Source organism: Microtus pennsylvanicus, chromosome 3 (assembly GCF_037038515.1).
Source record: "Microtus pennsylvanicus isolate mMicPen1 chromosome 3, mMicPen1.hap1, whole genome shotgun sequence".
In the NCBI taxonomy this organism is placed as follows: Eukaryota; Metazoa; Chordata; class Mammalia; order Rodentia; family Cricetidae; genus Microtus; species Microtus pennsylvanicus.
Genome location: NC_134581.1, coordinates 30,642,298 through 30,662,162, shown reverse-complemented (window position 1 = coordinate 30,662,162; position 19,865 = coordinate 30,642,298).

Here is a 19,865-nt window from a genome sequence, read left to right as displayed (position 1 = left end):
CAAGTTGACAAAAGCCAACCGAGCTTCAGTGTCCTATGAGGGATAGAGCATAGCAGGGTGAGTGTGGAGGAAGATATCAGGAATTCACAAAGAGCATAAAAGGAAGGAAACTAAGGGACAAATGTGGAAAAACTGTCATCCATTTTAAATTCGCTCTCCTTATATCTGTTTCATTTTTAATCTCATCTGGCGGAGTTGAAGCTTTAGGGAATAATTAAGTTGGGAGGGAATTGTAAACATAAAATGTAGAAACATTGTGAAAGTAAAATGTAAAGAGAGAAGACAGAGCTCATACAACACAGATGTGGCTAATCTTCGAAAAGCACCTGAAAACTCCATGATCAGTTCTATCTGGAGTTAATTAGAAATGGCAATAAACACCAGTGACATTTGTTTGGGTGGTAATTACATTTTTATTGGAGTTTTAATGTTCCAAGCTCTATATAGACTATAGACAAAAGCATTGTTGTTGCCAGTGTAATGGAGAGACGAACAGGTGAACAGTTGTTCCCAAAGCATGGAGCTTGAGGTTTTCAGGACCAAGGTTTACAAACACTTTAATGACATGAATGATGTAATGATGAGATGTAGAGTAAATCTTCCTTCCATTATATGACACCAAGGATGAGGGATGCCATGTTAGTATTCTGTAAAACCTTTCCAGTTTCCAGTGCAGCTGTTTTCAAGCAGAACACAAAAATACTTGATAATCAAATGAAACCCTAGCTTTTCCAACTCTTTTGAAATAAACATTCTTTCTACAATTGCATTAAAATTAATTATTTTATATATTTTAAATATCTTTTAACTAAGGTTCTTATAAGGGATAGTGAAAGAAAGTATTTTAAGAGCAGAATGGCTTAAAATTAGGTCAAAGAATTCTGTATTGAAAAGGAAAATTCCACTGTTTACTCCTGATTCCCTTAGTACACAACAACTCTTGCTGAAGTTAAAATTTATTACAAGAGAAAAGAACTGAAAATCCTGTATTTGGAAATAGTATGAATTTTCCATTCATAATTAAAGCAAGAAGAAACATGTTTCCATTTCAGAAGGTTGTTATCTGTTAATTTTATACCTCTCCTAGATAACATTTGTAAGAAAGCAACTGTAGATCATGATAAAATTCATAGGAAAGCATCATACATGCTTATGTATCAGAATCATCCCTCTCACAGGAAAGAGTAAAATATAGAAGCATGTTCAAAGGAAAATACTAGTTTATCAAAATTTTAAAGTTCTAAACAACAAGGAGAATTGGAAAAAGGACTAAATGGGTATATTTGAAAGGAGACACGAGATTGTCATGATTTCGGATTGCTGCCTGACTTTTAGATAAGACCAAATAATTATAATACAATAAGATTTTTAATATACTCTGAAAGATTATTTTTTGAAAATAATATGAATTGAGCCTGGCTGTGGTAGCATAAGCCTTTTAACCTAACACCCAGGAGGCAGAGGCAGGCAGATCTCTGAGTTCAGGACAAGCCTAGCCTACAAGAGCTTGTTCCAGGACAGGTTCCAAAGCTACAGAGAAATGTCTTGAAAAACAAAACAAAAAACAAACAAAAAAGAAAATACTATTTAATAAATTAAAATAATAATAAATGACTCATTTAAAATTTACTGGTACTACTAAAAATGCTGTAAGATAAATAACAAAATAAATATGTAAGAGCTCCACATAAAAATCATGATTGATCATGCTTTAGCAATCTGTGGCTAAATTTAAGGATTTAAGGATGCCCCAAATTAATTTCCTCCTCCACATGAGAATACCTAAAGTAATATGTATTACATATTTTGAGGTGAGCAACCATTGAAAAACACTGGAAATCAGCAAGTGAGTCATGGCAACCTTGTCATATGTAGTAACCTGTGACAACATAGAAAGCAGGGAGAATTAAAGAAGGAAAGAAAGGAAGAAAGGAAGGAGGAAGGGAAGGAGGAAAAAAAAAGAATCCGCCACTTACACTCCATGGGTCGAGAAGTTAAAGACCCCCTTTGTGTAATTAGGAATAAAAGAGAGTCCTTACAACAGTCTGTGCAGATACTGGCCTCTTTCTCTAGTGTAATACACTGTGCAGAATACTGGTCCCTCTCACCACTGCTACTGTAACACTGTGCAGATACTGGTCCCTTTAGCTACTCTACTGTAACACACTGTGCAGGTACTGGCCCCTCTCGCTACTGTAACGACTCTCTTCACAGGAGTCCTCACAATGTGAGCTACATATCATCCTTTATCCACACTCAGTCGCCTGCTTTGCTAGTATCTCCAGTGTTGCATGGTCCATAGAGGCAGTAAATATATCTGACTGTACTACAGTTTCCACAGTTGTGGAGGCTACAAGAACAACGATGTCTTGCCAGCACTGTGTAACAACTGATACTCCAAAATGTATCTTAACAGGAAAGTTGTCACTAAGAATACTACCCTCCACAAAATGGTGGGGATAATCCATCCACCAGCTAGACAAGTTGTACTTAGAAAGTATGGAAAAGCAAGTAGGTGTTGCTGGAGAATCTTTGTATTCCCAAAGAACTCAGCATAGGCAAATTGTCTGATAAAAGATGCAAGTGAACAGTAAGTAAAATTAGGAAGCAAGTATGTACCAGATTGGAATGTGAAATTGAGCAGAGATAAAAATTATAATGAAGAACAAAATATATCAATAACCAGAACACATACAAACAGATCCCATTAAGCAGAAGCAAGAATAGTTGAACTTAAAGGCAGATCCTTTACAATAGTCTAGACAGATTATGGTGATTTAAGTGAGAATGGCCCAACATAAGCCTAGATGGTGGAACACTTGGTCTCCTGTTGGTAAAGCTATCTGGACACACATGTGAGGTTTAGAAGTATGTCATTGCAGCCTACAAAATGGAAAAAGATCTTCACTAACCCCACATCAGACAGAGGTCTTATCTCCAAAATATACAAAGAATCCAAGAAATTGGTCATCAAAAGAACACATAAACAAAGCGTACAGACCTAAACAGAGAACTCTCAACAGAGTAATCTAAAATGGCTGAAAGACAGTTAAGGAAATGTTCAACATCCTTAGTCATCAGAGAAATGCAAATCAAAACGACTCTGAGATTTCATCTTACACCTGTAAGAATGACCAAGATCAAAAACACTGATGACAACTTATGTTGGAGAGGTTGTGGGGAAAAGGGAACAGTTCTGCATTGCTGGTGGGAATTCATTCTGTTACAATCTCTTTGGATGTCACTGTAGTGATTTCTTGGAAAATTAGGAAACAATCGTCCTTAAGACCCAGCAATACCAGTTTTGGGTATATATCCAAAGTATGCTCAATCGTGCCACAAGAACATATGCTCAACTATGTTCATAGCAGCTTTGTTTGTCATAGCCAGAACCTGGAAACAACCTATATGGCCCTCTACCAAAGAATGGATACGGAAAATGTGGTATATTTACACAATGGAGTACTACACAGCAGAAAAAAAAGACATCTTGAATTTTGGGGGAAAATTGATGGAGCTAGAAAACATTGAGTGATGTAACCCAGACACAGAAAGACAATTATCACATATACTAACTCATAGGTGGTTTTTAAACATAAAGCAAAGAAAACCAGCCTACAAACCACAATCCCAAAGAATTTAGACAACAATGGGGACACTAAGAGAGACTTACATAGATCTAATCTACATGGGAAGTAGATAAAGACAAGATCTCCTGAGTAATTTGGGAGCATGAGGACTTTTGGGGGAGGGTTGAAGGGGAGGGAAGAGGCAGGAAGGGGAGCAGAGAAAAATGTAGAGATAAATAAATATCAATAAAAAACTTTAACTTCAAGATAAAATAGATAATAGAGTATTTTCTCTGAATATGCCAAATATAAATAACCTGAGCATTGTGAACGTAAAAAAATAGAAGTATGTAATTGAAGCCAACTTTGGGTTTTAAAAGCTACATAGCATTCCCAGTTCAATCTTGTTTTCTGCTTGTGGCTTAAGATGTGAACTCTCAGCTTGCTGATCTAGCCACCATATTCGCCTGCTTTCTGCTTTCATCTTTCCGACTGGGATGTTACTGGATGCCTCGCTCTTGGACCTGTAAACCCAAAGCAACTCTTTCTTCTGTAAATTACATTGGCCATGTCTTATCAGCACAATATGGAAATAACTAATCCTGAGACCAAAAGTAGGAAGAAGAGGAGGAGGAGGAGAAAGAGGAAGAAGAAGAAGAAGAAGAAGAAGAAGAAGAAGAAGAAGAAGAAGAAGAAGAAGAAGAAGAAGAAGAAGAAGAAGAAGAAGAAGAAGAAGAAGAAGAAAAGAAGAAGAAAGAAGGGAAAAAGAAAGTAAGAAAGAAGAAAAGGAGAAGAATTGAAGAGACCCTTCAAACCCACATTAGTATATAAAATGTCTACATTTTTGGAATACTGAAGGAAAAGATTTAAATATTAAATACATCTAAAACCTATTCAATGAAATAACAGAACCATTCTTATTTGGGGAGAAAGTCATGGATATTCATAAACAAAAAACCCATAGGATCACAAAAAGATAAAATGGAAAAGATCTTCATCATACCATGTGACAGTCAAATTCTCCAAAGTACAAGATAAAAAGTTTTCAAATGGAAAAAATCAAAACATTGTCACACTGAGGATATCCTCATTAGATTAGTACCACAAAGAACACAAAGGTTTGGAAATTTTAAAGATATATTATAAAATGATGAAGGAAAATAACTACCACATAAGAATACTGTTTTGGGGAAAAGTATCAACAATAATTGGTAAATAAAAATCTTTTGAAACAAAATCTGAGAATCCATGATCAGCAAAGAGCTTAGAACATATACTTGAGAGCATATTATATTTAGAAGCAAAGGATATTGAATAACATTTCAAAGCTCTTGAAACATCTCACCAGGAGATAAGATGTGCAAGATATAAATACAAAGTATCAAATGTTATTCAGACAACCATCAAGCCACATATGACAACAATAAAAAAGGGGAAGAATCTTAGAAGAAAATTGCCCCTTAAGTTAATCCTTCTATATAAATAATACATTGAATATAAATAGGTAAAATTCTGAAGTGAAATTATCCAAGCTCAATGAACAGATGAAGAAAAAACTAGCAATACAATAAAATTACACACTGAGTCAGGAAAACCATGTACAGAAAGTATAAGAATGGGAAATGATATTCAAAGAGAGCATAACCCTGAAATACTTACATTTCTGCTCGACTTCTAGGTCAAACTTCAAGAAAAAACAGACTACTACATAATGTTCAACGGATCAGTTCAGCAAGAAGATATGACATAAATCTGTGTCCATCTAATACGGATATGCCTAACTTTATAAAACAAAACCGTTAAATTGAAAGGGGGAAATATGCTCCAATGTAAAATAATTGAGGGGTCAGCATCTGACTTTGATCACTATACAGACCAGAACATTTCAGCAGAGAAATTGTTAAACTTTACTCTAAATAGTTAAGACATTTATTACAGCCAGTGGCTGGAGCTCACGTGGCTTTCATTAGCATTGATAAGTTTCTCTAGACTACAGAATATATTAGGTCATGAGCAGGGTTTAAGACATTCATTCATTTTTTTTCTTTTTTTCTGTTTTGTTTTGTTTTGTTTTGTTTTATTTTTCGAGACAGGGTTTCTCTGTGCGTCTTTAGTTGTCCTGGAACTTTCTTTGTAGACCAGTCTGGACTTGAACTCACAGAGATCTGCCTCTGCCTCCTGAGTGCTGGGATTAAAGGCATATGCTATCACACCAAGCCCTCACCCAATTTCTTAACACATCCAGGAAATGTTTTAATCCCAATTCACAAAACTAGAAGCCAACAATAAAATATAAAGTTTGAAATTGCCCAAACATATGAGGACTGAACACCATATTTTTTAAAGAACAATTGGTCAACATAAAAAAAAAGCAAACAAACAAAATCTAATGTTTTAAAGTTCCCAGAATAAATGAAAAGACATTCGAAAGCTTGCAGGATACAGCAAGTTCCTACTGAGGGAGGGTGTATAGCAGTAACTTCCTGTATCATAAATAGAAAGATTCCAGATACAGAACATACTGAACTGATTTCAGAGAAATGGATAACAAGGAATAAATCAAATCCCAAATTAGTAACAAGAAAGAAATAACGGATAAAAGCAAAAATATGAGAATTAGATACTAAAAATAAAACATGAACTTAAAAAGCAGGCTTTTGTAAAAAACAAACAAAATTGCCAAACCGCTAGCCAGACTCACCAAGATAAAAGAAAAGAATGTCTGGAAGAGGATAATGTCCCCGTCCCTAACCCAGAATCTATTGCCAATTGAAAGCCACTTGCAAATGAAAATCTAATTTGTCCCAAAGGAGTCTTACTAGGGAAACAAACTACTCTTAAGGGTAGGCTTCATGCCCAGCAGTAGGCAGTCAACAGAAAACAAACTCAATGGCATCTTATCTTGTCCCATAATATTGTGCCAGGGCACTTCTTTAAAAAATTCTATCTTGTTTTTTTATATTTTATTTTATATGATTTTATTTTATTATATATTATATATCCATATATATGCACACACCTTTTTTACCCTATAAGTCAATTGTATATCTATTATGGCTTCTAATTTAGTGATTTTAGGGGACTCCTGAGTGTGTGGACAAGTGCATTTCCGAGTTTATAATTGTTTCCTGTGCCTTTTCTTGGGTTCTTTTCCTTTTGAATATCAGTTCTGTCCTATTCCCATGTATTAATTTTCGTTTTACCTTATTATTTTATTGTTAGCCTTTAGACTCTTGTTTGTTTTCTAATGAGAGACAGAAAGGGGTTGGCTCCAGATTAAAGGGAGGTGGGGGAGGAACAGGGAGGGATACCATAATAAATGAAAATTAGTCTCAAATAATTAAAATTAAATAAGAAAATGTCAACATTGAAACTAATACCACAGAAATGAAAATGATCAATTATTAGGTATTGGTACAAACACCTGTGTGCTACAAACTAAAAAATTAGAAGCGATGACTAACATTCTGGCATGTTTGACCTATACAAATGAAACGAAAAGGACATAAACATCTGAATAGACTTGTAGCAATAGTAGGTTGAATCAATTCCTTGACAAAGAGAAACTAAGGACCAGATGGTTCCAAAACAATTTTTCTAAAACTTTCTAAGTAAAATTTATTCTTGGTGCTTTTGAACATGTATATAGTGAAATGTGATCATATCCTAAAGTCTCTTTAAGAAATAACAACAGTTCTTTAAAAAGAAGTCTGAGAGGGATGAACCCCTCCCAGATAATTCAGTGGAGCTAGCATCGCTCCTAGGATTCAGCAAGAGACCTCTAATCCCTGAGCAAGAGCTGTTCTTATCCAGAAGACTTATAAGAACAAAATAAAATAAACTAATAAATAAGAGAAAGAGGAGCACACTCATATCTGTCCCCCACCGTGGGAGGAGTTAATGAATCCACTGAGGACAGAAAATCAGAAGGCAGAGGCAGTGTCTAAGCAGAAGTCTAACATCAGGGAAGGCCAAGCAGATCTCACGGATGCATCGTTTAGATTATAGCAAGCAGAACTATATAAGCATTTCAAAATCTAATTTCTATAATTTTACCCCCAAACAAAGATTTTAGAGAATGTCATTTAAATGACACTGGGCCAAATTTCCAGGTAGTGCATCTTTGTAGAAGCATAAGCTCATTCCTTAAGATGCCAGACAATTGAATTTTTCCACAGGGAAAAAAAAGATTTAGTGTAGAGCAAATACCTTATTTCAAAACATGTATGGGTGAAAAATAGTAAGGAATGAACAAAACCCCAAGCAAATCTTTCTGTGATAATTATGCCAGTGCTGACAGTCACCAAGTACTTCTGCTGGATCAGGAAATAAGCTAAGCACTCAGTCTTCATTCTAATATCCTTATTCTTTGTTATCAGTGCTAAAGAAATGAGATCACAGTTAAAGAATCTGAGGCAGAATGGTAGAACCAGTTCAATCCAGTAAGAAAAAGGAGTCAAGTTAAAATTTACACTGAGCCCTCTAGTGGTCAGGAATCAGATTTCTAAAACAGTTCTTATAAATTACATTCTTACTCTCTCTCTCTCTCTCTCTCTCTCTCTCTCTCTCTCTCTCTCTCTCTCTCTCTCTCTCTGTGTGTGTGTGTGTGTGTGTGTGTGTGTGTGTGTGTGTGAGAGAGAGAGAGAGAGAGAGAGAGAGAGAGAGAGGAAAAGGAGGAGGAGAAGGAGGAGGAGGAAGAGGAGGAGGAGAACATGCGTGTATGTGAGTGAAGCTGCCTGTAGAAGCCAAAAGACGATGTTTGACGGCTTGGATCTCGCAGGCACAAGAGCGCCATCTTCCACAGGTGCATTCAGGTCTTCCGCAAGAGCACTATGATCTATTAAGTAAAAAACCATCTCTCCTGACTTGTCTGAAATATTTGAAAAACAATCTTTGATTCGTTGAAACTCTTCCCTCTGTATATGTAACATTCACCCTAAATACAGGTTATGAATTATAATTCTCTGCAATTGTCAAATATTTTCAATTTGTATGAATTGCAATCAATCTTTATAAAACATATTTGTGCATATGTCTTAGTTCATGCATGTGCATGCATACCTAATACGCAGTATAGTACAAATGGAATTGGAGCTTCAAAAACACAGCAAAGGTTCCAGACCCAGGAGAGATGGAGTAGGTGTTCTGTACCCTGCTCTCTCCAATGTACAAAACTAAGCACCCAGGAGGGACACCCAGAAGCTCTTTAAGGACACTGGAAATAAGTAAAGGACAAATGAATGGAAGAGATTAAGCTGTTTTACAGGTCTCCTTTCTGAATATTCACCCTTAGATTGGCTTTGGTTCCTATCTGAAAGGGAAAAAAAGGAATTATAGGAATCTAGAACCCAAGATCAAAATCAAGGGCAGAGTTAAAAGAAGACCTTGTAGACAACCATGCCACAGAGAACACTGCAGTCTGAAATGAAAACCACAAGTCAAAAGTGCTGTGGTGGCGTGGACTATAAATGAGGTGTAGCTTGTAAGACAGTCTGTCTGGAAAAAAAAAATCTAAATTTTACGTCAAGAAAACAACACATGTAGGGTAAGAACTAATTACAGACAACTTTCTATAGTATTTTACCCAACTGTACGTAAAACAACAGATCAAACATTAATTGGCTAAATGTTTTCCAAAACTAACAAGCAAACCAAAGACAATGGCCAAGCAGCTGCTCTTCCGAGCCTGTACCTCTCCCCTGCTTGCTGCGGGGTCACTGACGGCCTCTCTGACCTACTGTGCTCTCTCGCTATTCTGCCCTACTCCCTCTCATTGATGTAGAAGCAAGCAAAGGCAACAACAAGAAAGTTGCTTTGATACTAAACAATGCTCTAACCAAGTGAACGAAGATGACTCAGGTGAAATAAATCCTCTCAACTTCCCCACTTTCCTGGGAAGTTATTAATGTCTTTCTTCAAGGTATTCAATTAACTATTTATGTTAGAGACAATGTTTCTTAATGTCTCTCTTTAAGGTATTTGATTTACTGTTTGTGTTGAAGACAGGCCTTGAATTCATAATCCTCTGGCTTCAGCTGATTGTGTGCCAGGGCTATTTTTTTTTTATGAATAAGACTGAAAGTCTTGAATTTCAGTGTTCTCTTCTGTCCATATAAATTTTACTCTGAGAAACAAAACATTTTTTCTAAATATTTGTAAAAAGAATATTTATAATATGAAAATACAATATTTTTAGTTAACTAAAGTACTTAGGCTTTTAAATTTTCTGTCATTTGACATAGTCTTATATAATCTGTGCATATGCAAATAATCCACACACATAATTATATGTGTGTGTAAATAATAACCTTAAGTTATGATTTGGATGCAAAATATCTTTCATAGGTTCATGTTTTTGAACACTTGGTACCTACCTGGCAAGACTGTTTAAAAATGTTCTGGAACCTTTAGGAGGTGGAGCTTTCCTGGAGGAAGTATTATCACTGGGGTAGGCTTTGAAATTTTATAGCCTCGCTATATTTACTGTTCTCTCTTTCTGTCTCCTGTGTGCAGATGGAGTATGATCACTTGGCTCCCTCACCATCACATTGACCTCTTGCTCCTGTCCTTTCTTTCATGATGGACTGTACCATCTCTGGAACTCAAAGCCAAAATAAACACTTTCTTCTCTGTTCCATTTAATCATGGTATTGAATCTAGGGTGTTGTTGGCTATATTCCTAGACAACTGTTAGGTTTAGGATTGGGAAGGTAACTGTGTTCAAATTCCTCTGTCCCAGCTGGAAAGAGGTGTCAGTCAGAACACCTTAAAATCTCATTCTCAAATCACCATTTTTTTTCTCTCTTTCAAAATCCTGTCTCCATATAAATCAGAAGGTCAACTTTGTCTACCAACTGCACAGCTTCTTCTTCCCCTAGTTGTAAAGGGACACGGTGATGAAATAGATCAGCAACAAAGCTGATATGTGATTTCTGATGGAATGAGTTCAACAAAGGAGTTCACAAATGTTAAATGTATATTAAGTGTGATGGTTTTCACTCCTGGAACTTCACTCAACTGTTGGAAAGGAGTATATGCTAATCAAATTGTGATGTGAAATTCTGTGTATTTTCTAGAGTGATTATTATTCTTAAGGCAAATTATACGGCATGAATTTGTTAACATTGTTTTGTTCAAGCTTTTTTATTTTTTTAGTAAAGTATAAATTCTTCTGTGTCTTTTGGCATCTTTAAAAATATAAGAATAGGGAAACAATTATCTGGGTATGTTTAATTAACCCAACTATAACACAGTCCAATTATTTCTCTAACTGTGTGATGCTACGTCTTGGAGAAGATTCATTAAATTAGTCAGAGTCCTCTGGAGAAAAGAGCAGTGGGAAATATGTAGCTTGAGATATGAGGTTGGGCTGGGGAGATTGTTCAGCACGTAGGTTTCATGGCCTCAAGCTTGATGACTTAAGTTTGGTCTCTAGGGCACACATGTTGAAGAGGGATACTCTTTATAAGAAGCTTTTCTCTGAAATTCACAGAGGCCCCTTGGTACATGAACATTCTCACACATGCACACATACACTGCACTAAAAGTAAGCAAAAGTAAGTTTAAAAAGAGATACAAAGCTGTAAATTACTTTTACACAAAGTTTAAGAGTCAAAGTTAATTCTAAACAGGAAATCAAAAGCATTCCATTGTGTAATTCCATCCAAGAATCAGGGAAACCAGTGAATTAGAGTCCATTTTGGGGTCTACAGATCCCAAAACCAGGAGTATTAAGAGCAGAATATTCATTTTCTAACCCAAGAAAAGCTGCACAGATTTCTCTTCTCCATTGTTTATACTCTCAAAAGAGTAGAGCAAGCCTATCTACATAGGATGGGGAAAGCTAGCTATTCAGCCCACACATTCAAATGCTCATCTCAACCTGGAAGACATCCAGGAGATCTTGTCTTTTTCTACTTCCCATGTAGATTAGATCCAGGTATGTCTCTCTCTCTCTTAGGGTTCTCTTTGTTGTCTAGGTTCTCTGGGACTGTTAATTTTAGGTTGGCTTTTCTTTGCTTTAATTATGTCTAAAAGCCACTTATGATATTTGTCTTTCTGTGTCTGGGTTACCTCACTCAATATGTTTTTTTTTTCTAGATCCATCCATTTGTCTACAAATTTCAAGATGTCATTATTTTTTTTTTGCTGTGTAGTACTCCATTGTGTAAATGTACCACATTTTCCATATCCATTCTTCGGTAGAGGAGCATTCAGGTTGTTTCCAGGTTCTGGCTTGTAGTATGATTGAGCATTCTTTGGGTAAATACCCAAAAGTGGTATTGCTGGGTCTTGAGGTTGATTGTTTCCAAATTTTCTGAGAAATCACCGTACTGATTTCCAAAGTGGCTGTACTAGCTTGCACTCCCACCAGCAATGCAGAAGTGTTCCCTTACCCAACATCCTCTCCAGCATAAGTTGTTATCAGTGTTTTTATCTTGGCCATTCATGCAGGACTAAGATGGAATCTCAGAGTTGTTTTGATTTTCATTTCTCTGATGGCTAAGGATGTTGAAGATTTTCTTAAGTGTCTTTCAGCCATTTTAGGTTCCTCTGTTGAGGGTTCTATGTTTAGGTCTGTGCCCCATTTTTTCATTTGGATTATTTGGTATTTTGATGACCAATTTCTTGAGTTCTTTGTATATTTGGAGATCAACCCTCTGTCCGATGTGGGGCTGGTGAAATTATTTTTCCATTCTGTAGGCTCCCATTTTGTCTTGTTGACCATGTCCTTTGCTTTACAGAAGCTTCTGAGTTTCAGGATGTTCCATTTATTGTTTTTCTCAGTGTCTGTGCTACTGGGGTTATATTTAGAAAATGGCTTCCTGTGCCAATGTGTTCAAGTATACTTTCCACTTTCTCATCTATGAGGTTTGGTGTGGCTGGCTTTATGTTGAGGTCTTTGATCCATTTGGAAGTGAGTTTTGTGCATGATGATAGATATGGATCTATTTTCATTCTTCTACGTGTTGATATCCAGTTATGCCAGCACCATTTGTTAAATATTATTTTTTTCCATTTTAGATTCTTTGTCAAAAATCAGGAGTTTGTAGGTATGTGGATTGATATCCAGGTCTTCAATTGGGTTACATTGTTGCTCCTGTCTATTTTTAGGCCAGTGCCAGGCTGTTTTCAATACTGTAGTTCTGTAATAGAGTTTGAAGTCAGGGATTGTGATGCCTCCAGAGGTTTCTTTATTGTACAGGATTGTTTTCACTATCCTGGGATTTTTGCTTTTTCATATGAAGTTGAGTATTCTTTCGAGGTCTATGAAGAAAATTTTGCTGGGATTTTGATTGGCATTGCATTGAATCTGTAAATTGGTTTTGGAAGATTGCCATTTTTTACTATGTTTATTCTACATACCCAAGAACATGGGCAATCTTTCCATTTTCTGCTGTCTTCTTCAATTTCTTTCTTCAGAGATTTAAAGTTCTTGTCATACAGGTCTTCCACTTGTTTTGTTAGAGTTAATCCTAGATATTTTGTGCTATTTGCATACATCTAATTCTAACTCCACTTAACTTTTAAAAAGGCAAGGTTAGTTTTATCACCATGACAGAAACTAGAGTTACCTGGAAAGAGAACTTTAATTAAAGAATTATCTCTATTAGATTGGCCTGTGGGCATGTGTATACAGCATTTTTTATTGAATGATTGATTACTGATGCAAGTGTGAGGACTTGAACCACTCTGGATTGATACCACACCTTTGCAGATATACCTGGAATGTATAAGAAATGTAACACAAAAAGCCAGGTAAAGCATGACGATATTCAGCTTTCCTTCATGTTTCCGGCACCTACCAGAGTTCTTGCCCTGTGTTCCCTCAATGATGGTCTGAGATTAGGATGTGTAGAACTAACAACCCCTTTCTTCCACAAGCTTTTCTTGGCCATGCTGTTTATCCCAGCAGCAGAAAGTGAACCATGGTGGAGATTGTTACTAGAGAATAGCATATTGGTGTAGAATCTGTCCAGGCTTTTAGGCCTTGAAATTTTTTATGGAAAAAGATGGAGAATTTTTGAGCTTTTGCCTGGAAAAACCATTGAGAGTTTAGAGCTTAGTAAGCTATTACTGGAACATAGAAAACAATGCTTGGATCGCTACATGTGCGAGAGCCTTAAGGCACGGAGTTCCAGAGGAAATATTGAGAAGCCCTTAAACACTGTGAGGGATGGTCTTGTGATAATTTGAAGTAAGAATCTGTGGTTTCTGGTAATCTAGTCTCTAATTGACTAAATTGATTAAAAAGTGACCACCACAACTGAACTGAAATCTTTGTTTTACTGGGACAATTGATGGTGATTATCTGGAGCTAAAAAATATCAATTGTGATTAATAAGAGACCACTTATTAATATCAGTAAAGTTAAATCTTTTGTGAAGTATTTCTTTAAGGTCAGTGCACAGAATCTGTGACTCACTGAGGTGACCAAGGACATATCTCAATCTGGAAGTTGAATCTGATAATGTATAAGAGTCTCTCACATAGTCTGGTTTTGAAAGGCTTGAAGGGGTCATTAAGAAAAGCTGAGGCTTGGCACTATTGGAGGTTGAGAAGTCATTGGTAAAGATACATTCTCAGCTGCAGTGAAGACACTAGCATATTGGAGACAGTAAAACATGCGCCAATGACAGAAGCAGGTGTGGAGTGGTGCAAACCCAAGCCTACAAAACAAGTTGTGTGCTCCAGATGTGAGAGTAAGAAATGTGGCTACCCAAACCCTTTAGCACCCATAAAATCTTGAATGAGTTCCAAGGACTGTTTTTATGTTGTGATATTACTTGAGATCTTGAGGGCAAACAAGAAAGGAAACATGGTTGAGCAGGGAAGTATTTGTGTGTCAAGTTTACAAGGGGTCAACTGTGCCAGGAAGTTTGAGTCAACTGGACACAATAGTTACCTGTAGAGAAAACCTCTATTCATGAACTGCTTCCATCAAACTGGCCTGTGAGCATGTTTGACAGGACATTTGCAAATTGCTAACTGACACAGGAGTCTTAAGCCACTGTGGGTAATGTCATCCATTGGCAGGTATGCCTGGGCTATATAAGAATGTATCTGAGCAAGTGAGAAAACAAACAATTGATGTGGGATTCCCCTCTGTAAGCTGTGAATACCTTTGCTTAATAAAGAAACTGTCTTGGCCTGTAAGAAAGCAAAAGAGTAGAGCTAGGAAGGGAAAGCTAAGCTGGATGCTGGGAGGAAGAAGGTGGAGTTGAGAGAAGCCATGTAGCCCCCTCCAGAGACAGATGCTGGACCTTTACCTGGTAAGCCACAGTTTCGTTGTGATACACAGATTAATAAAAATGGGTTAAATTAAGATGTAAGAGTTAGCTAATAAGAAGCTAGAGATAATGGGCCAGTGATTTACTTAATACAGTTTCTGTTTGGTTATTTCAGGAGTCTAAGTGACTGGGAAATGAACAAGCAGCCTACTACTAAAAATTGGTGCCCAGCATGAGTAACTAAATCCACATAAAACCTGAGAGGGATTGGAAAAATATTCTAGACACTAAAAAGAAAGTTTAGCCACATTTTTTTTCAGATGGGTTCTGCTTGCTGGAGGCATGCTGCAGTTCCTTTAAGAGTGGTCTTCTTGACTCAGCGGTAGCAGAAAAAAAATTCACGTGGTTTCAAGTTGACAGATTCCTGGGTCATGCTGCCAGCACAAACTCTGGCTCTTTCATGAGACCGAGCATTTAAATAGGGTCTGTGAGCAGAGTGCTACAACTTGCTTAATGGAGACATAGACCCACTGTGTGCCTAAAAATGGGGCAATGTGCATGACTCTGGAATGTTGGACTAGGCTGAGCAAGCAGGCAAGACCATGTTATAATTATATAAAATATAGGGAAATGCGTGTGTGTGTCTGATAAGAACTGAAAATTTATCCTGCAGCTGTTTTGCCACAAGGTACTCATCCTCACTAACTGTACCTTAAGATCTAAGGTTTAAAAAGTAGGAAAAAATAAGAAAGCATGAACAAGTGAGCACTGTTTATAATACATTCAGTTTTCTTCGGGGGATGTCTATGCAAAAGGAAATGGTCCCTGAGAACAGACCAGGCAAACATTTTGAAAATTTAATGCAGGTATTTCATCAGACAGATCTGGACATCAGACCTTCTCAATGTCTGCTTGAGTTGAACCTACCAGGTCCTTGAATTCCAGACACAATCATGGTCCAATTGGAGTTCCATTCCTGATATCATGCTCAATGACTCCAGGAGCCCAATACTAAAACTGAACACTGAGCCAAAACTTTCTTTAGATGTGTGGTTTGTGAAGGCTATAGTTTTTGCCTTGGCTGCCATTTGGGATTTTAGGTTTATGGTGTTCCTTCTTGAATTTCTGTTTTATTATATATACTCTTCAAAGATTTTTTTAAAAGCGGTGTCACTATCATGGGTTGGCTAAGAGATTCTGAAATCCTTCCAATAAATAGCAGGTGAATGATGATCAAGCCCCAAGTCTAGACTATATGGAAGATATTAGTGAAAGCTGAAAGATCAGAAAAGCTGAACAGTCATCCATAGTTTTCACCTCTATGAAAACCTCAGAATGAATGGGCTTTCCTGTCTCTACAAGTCCTCGGATTGAATGGGCCTCTGCAAAACCTCAGACTGAATGCTGTGAGTTCCTGTCTCCTCCCACTTTATATTCTTCTCGCCACCCAGTCAAATCACTTTCTATCTCCATCTTCCTAGTGCTGGAATTAAAGGTGTGAGCCACCGCTATCTGACTGTAATTTTCTTTTAGACTGGAGCAATTTTGTGTAGCTCAGGGTAGCCTTGAATTCATATAGACCCATCTTTCTCTGTCTTCTAAGAACTGGGATTAAATGTGTGTGCCACCACTGCCTGACCTGTATGACTAACTGCTAGTTCCACACTTTGATCTTCAGGCAAGCTATATTTGTTAAAGCACAAACAAAATATCACAACAATTCCCCCTTTTTGTCTAAAATAAAAAGTTATAACTTATACAAGAAAAACTATATACAACAAGTACAATAACTGTATAAAATATATACAGGCAATAAATACATCAGCAATGTCTAGTTTTTGCATTTGAAAAATTCAGAGAAAATACTCCATTATCGGTCGTACCTTGGTGAGTTCAAGGAATTGTACCTAATTAAATTTCTATACGAACTTGCATTACCAAACCTTTATCTCAATGTCTCTCATCTTTACGCACATCACACCTCTTTAGTGAGTCTCTTTTCTGAGTCTGGTGAACAAAGAAAACTGTAACTATCTAGTCTTTAACTGCCTCAGAGACCTGAGAAGGAAATAATATTGACTGAGTAATCAGGAAGGGCAAACAATCAACTTCCAAAATGTGAGAAATGACAGAATCAACTGGCCTCCTGGACAGTCATTCAAGGTTCTTTTGCAATTGGGGCATTCATCTTCAGTCTAAAGGCCTAGAATATTCAACAAACATTTCTATGAAGCAGAATATTTGAAGGACTATTCCTCTTTATCTCGGCAAGGTTTAGCACTCACTCTCTTTTGTGTCCTGCTTGTTCAATATGGACAGCATACTGTCAACAGTTGAGGCAAGAACACTTTCTTGCCCAGTGGCTTACTTTTGCCACAAAGAACATAAATTCCATTTGGAGTATCCGTAATGCCCATCTTCCTCTCTGAAGTAGATTGGTACTGCCAGGAGCAGACATGTCTCACTGTCATGAAAAAAGAACCTATGTTATTAAAACATCTTAAATGCCACATTGTAGCATGATTAATAAAAACCGAGAGAAAAATATTGGAGTTCAACCTGAAAGTCAGAAAAGCAAAACAGCCAGCCACTGGCTCTTACCTCCACCTCAGTCTGAAGTGGCGATCCTGCCTCCAGGAATCTTAGAATGAGACTGTGTCTAAGAGCTCCTTTTATATTCCTCTCTAGGCCTGGGATTAAAGGCATGCACCACTACTGCTGAGTTTTTATGGCAAATTAGCATGGCTACTGGGATTAAAGGTGGGTGTCACCACTGTCTGGTGTGTAAGTCTGATCAATGGGGCTGTTTTATTCTCTGATCTTCAAGCAAGTTTGATTTATTAAAATACAAATGAAATATCACTACACCATGTTCTGTAGATCTCTGAAATGTCTGAAGATGACCTGTTTATCTAAAATTTATCTCTGTTTCTGCTGCTCTCTAAGACAGAAAGAGATCTGGCTGGGTAGAGAAAGGACTATAAAGTGGCAGGAGACATGACCTCAAGGCATTCAGTCTGAGGACTTGTAGATACAGGATCTTGTTCCCTTGGTTTGAGGATTTCATAGAGGTAAAACTGACTCCTTTATTTCTCTGTTCTTTCTGCATTTACCCTGATATCTGACTCTGGGTTTTTATTATTAAGACCAATTAGAAAGGGTGACTATTGAGGGAGAGAGGACCTGCTTTTTGTCCCGGTCTCCCGCTAGCTTAACCCCCAAAATAATCACACAGAAACTGTATTCGTTTAAACACTGCCTGGCCCATAAGTTCTAGCCTCTTATTCGCTAACTTTCACATCTTGATTCAACCCATTTTTAATAATATGTATGTCACCACAAGGTCATGGCTTACTAGGAAAGATTCAGCATGTCTGACCTGGCAGCTTCATGGCAGATCTCTGTCTGCCCTTCTTCCCAGTATTCAGTTCTGTCTACTCTACCTACCTAAGCGCTGCCCTATCAAAAGGCCAAGGCAGTTTCTTTATTCAACCAATGAAAGCAAAACATAGACAGAATAACCTCCTACACCAAGCAACAGTTTTCCTTTGTTGTTTTGTTTTGTTCTCCTCTCTTCCCTATAGGAGCAAATTGCTTGCTTGTCCCTTCTCATGTATATCTGTTAATTTTTAAAAAGGTTGTCATTTTAATTTCTTTTTCACAGTGGGAATTTGAATGCTTAACATTTTTAAAATATAAATGGTGTCATGAACTCATCATTCTCCCCAGAGTCTTTCATTGTCTCTCAAGCAAACTTTGTAAGTGAAAACTCCTTACAAAGGACTTCTGGAGGTAAATTGTGTGCTGTTGTGTTACGATCAGAGCTTTCTATTCTTCTTTGGATGTCTCTCTTGGTAGACCTGCCAGAGTCACATCCTAAATCAGCTCTTTCACTTCTCCTTCCCTTTCCTTCTCCACTGTTTCTCCCTCCAGCATCTCATAAATCTTCTCCCTTCCTGGCATTTCCATCTCCATTTAAGCTATATCTATCTGAAGTGGATGCCTTGTGTCTGAAAATTTTATTTTAGAAACATTTTCTTTCTCCTGGAAGTTAATTGTAAGTAGCTTAAGTGCAAATTATCTTCTTGATAATTATTTCTCTTTATTGTACAACAGATACAATCACATGATAGGTCACCTGTGAATGTTCATTTATTTAGAAGGAATTGACAATAAAAGCTATGTTTATGAGACATTTATATATTTTCTTTTTGCTCAATCCTACTTTTAATGATGTGTGGATTTCTTTATCTGTGTTCTACTTAAATGTGTTGCCTATTCTGATGATTAGGTCTCCCATAGCTATCAGTGCTATTATATTATGGAGCCTAGAAACTGCTCTTCTATAAACTATAAAAATAAGCCTGTGAAACTTAATTGCAGTCATACATATTACTGCATATAGAACAATAATATTTGGAATAGAGAATTCTTTATTTTCAAGTAAGTCACTCTGGGCATGTGGGGATGGTGGTGGCATTCCTGGCTTTTACCCACCACATTTTAGTGCCAGCCTAACTCGTAAGTTGTGAAAAATAGACAAATAACTCCAGACCTTGACAAATATCACTGTTAAGTTGGGAGCATAGTCCCCAGCCCCTGGCATCCATCCCAGCCTCCTGGCCTGGGAGTTGCATTGGTCTGGACTCCAAATCCCAGCATGCCAGGTCCTGAACTTCCCTCACCATCCTACTCCCACAGAGTATTTAAGTGGGCTCCCAGAGGAGAAACACGTGGTTTTCACATCTGCATGGGCTCCCTGCTGTCCTGTCTCCCCACCATGCACTGGACTGCCCTAGAGCATCTTACTTAATAACATGATGGGCATTTTGATTTGGTTTGATTTGACCTAATTGGATTTCTTGCACTGGAAGAGCCTCCTTTCTTATTATTTTTACTTAACTTTTATTTATTTTAACTTTCACTCCAGTAGAAAACCTTCCCCTGTTCTATACATAATAACCTGAAGTTATTGTTCAGGTTTTCAAATTATTTGTTTTCGCAAGATGCTTTGGTCCTAGAAATAGTAATTTACATCCTTTGCTTTGGTTTTATCACTAACATC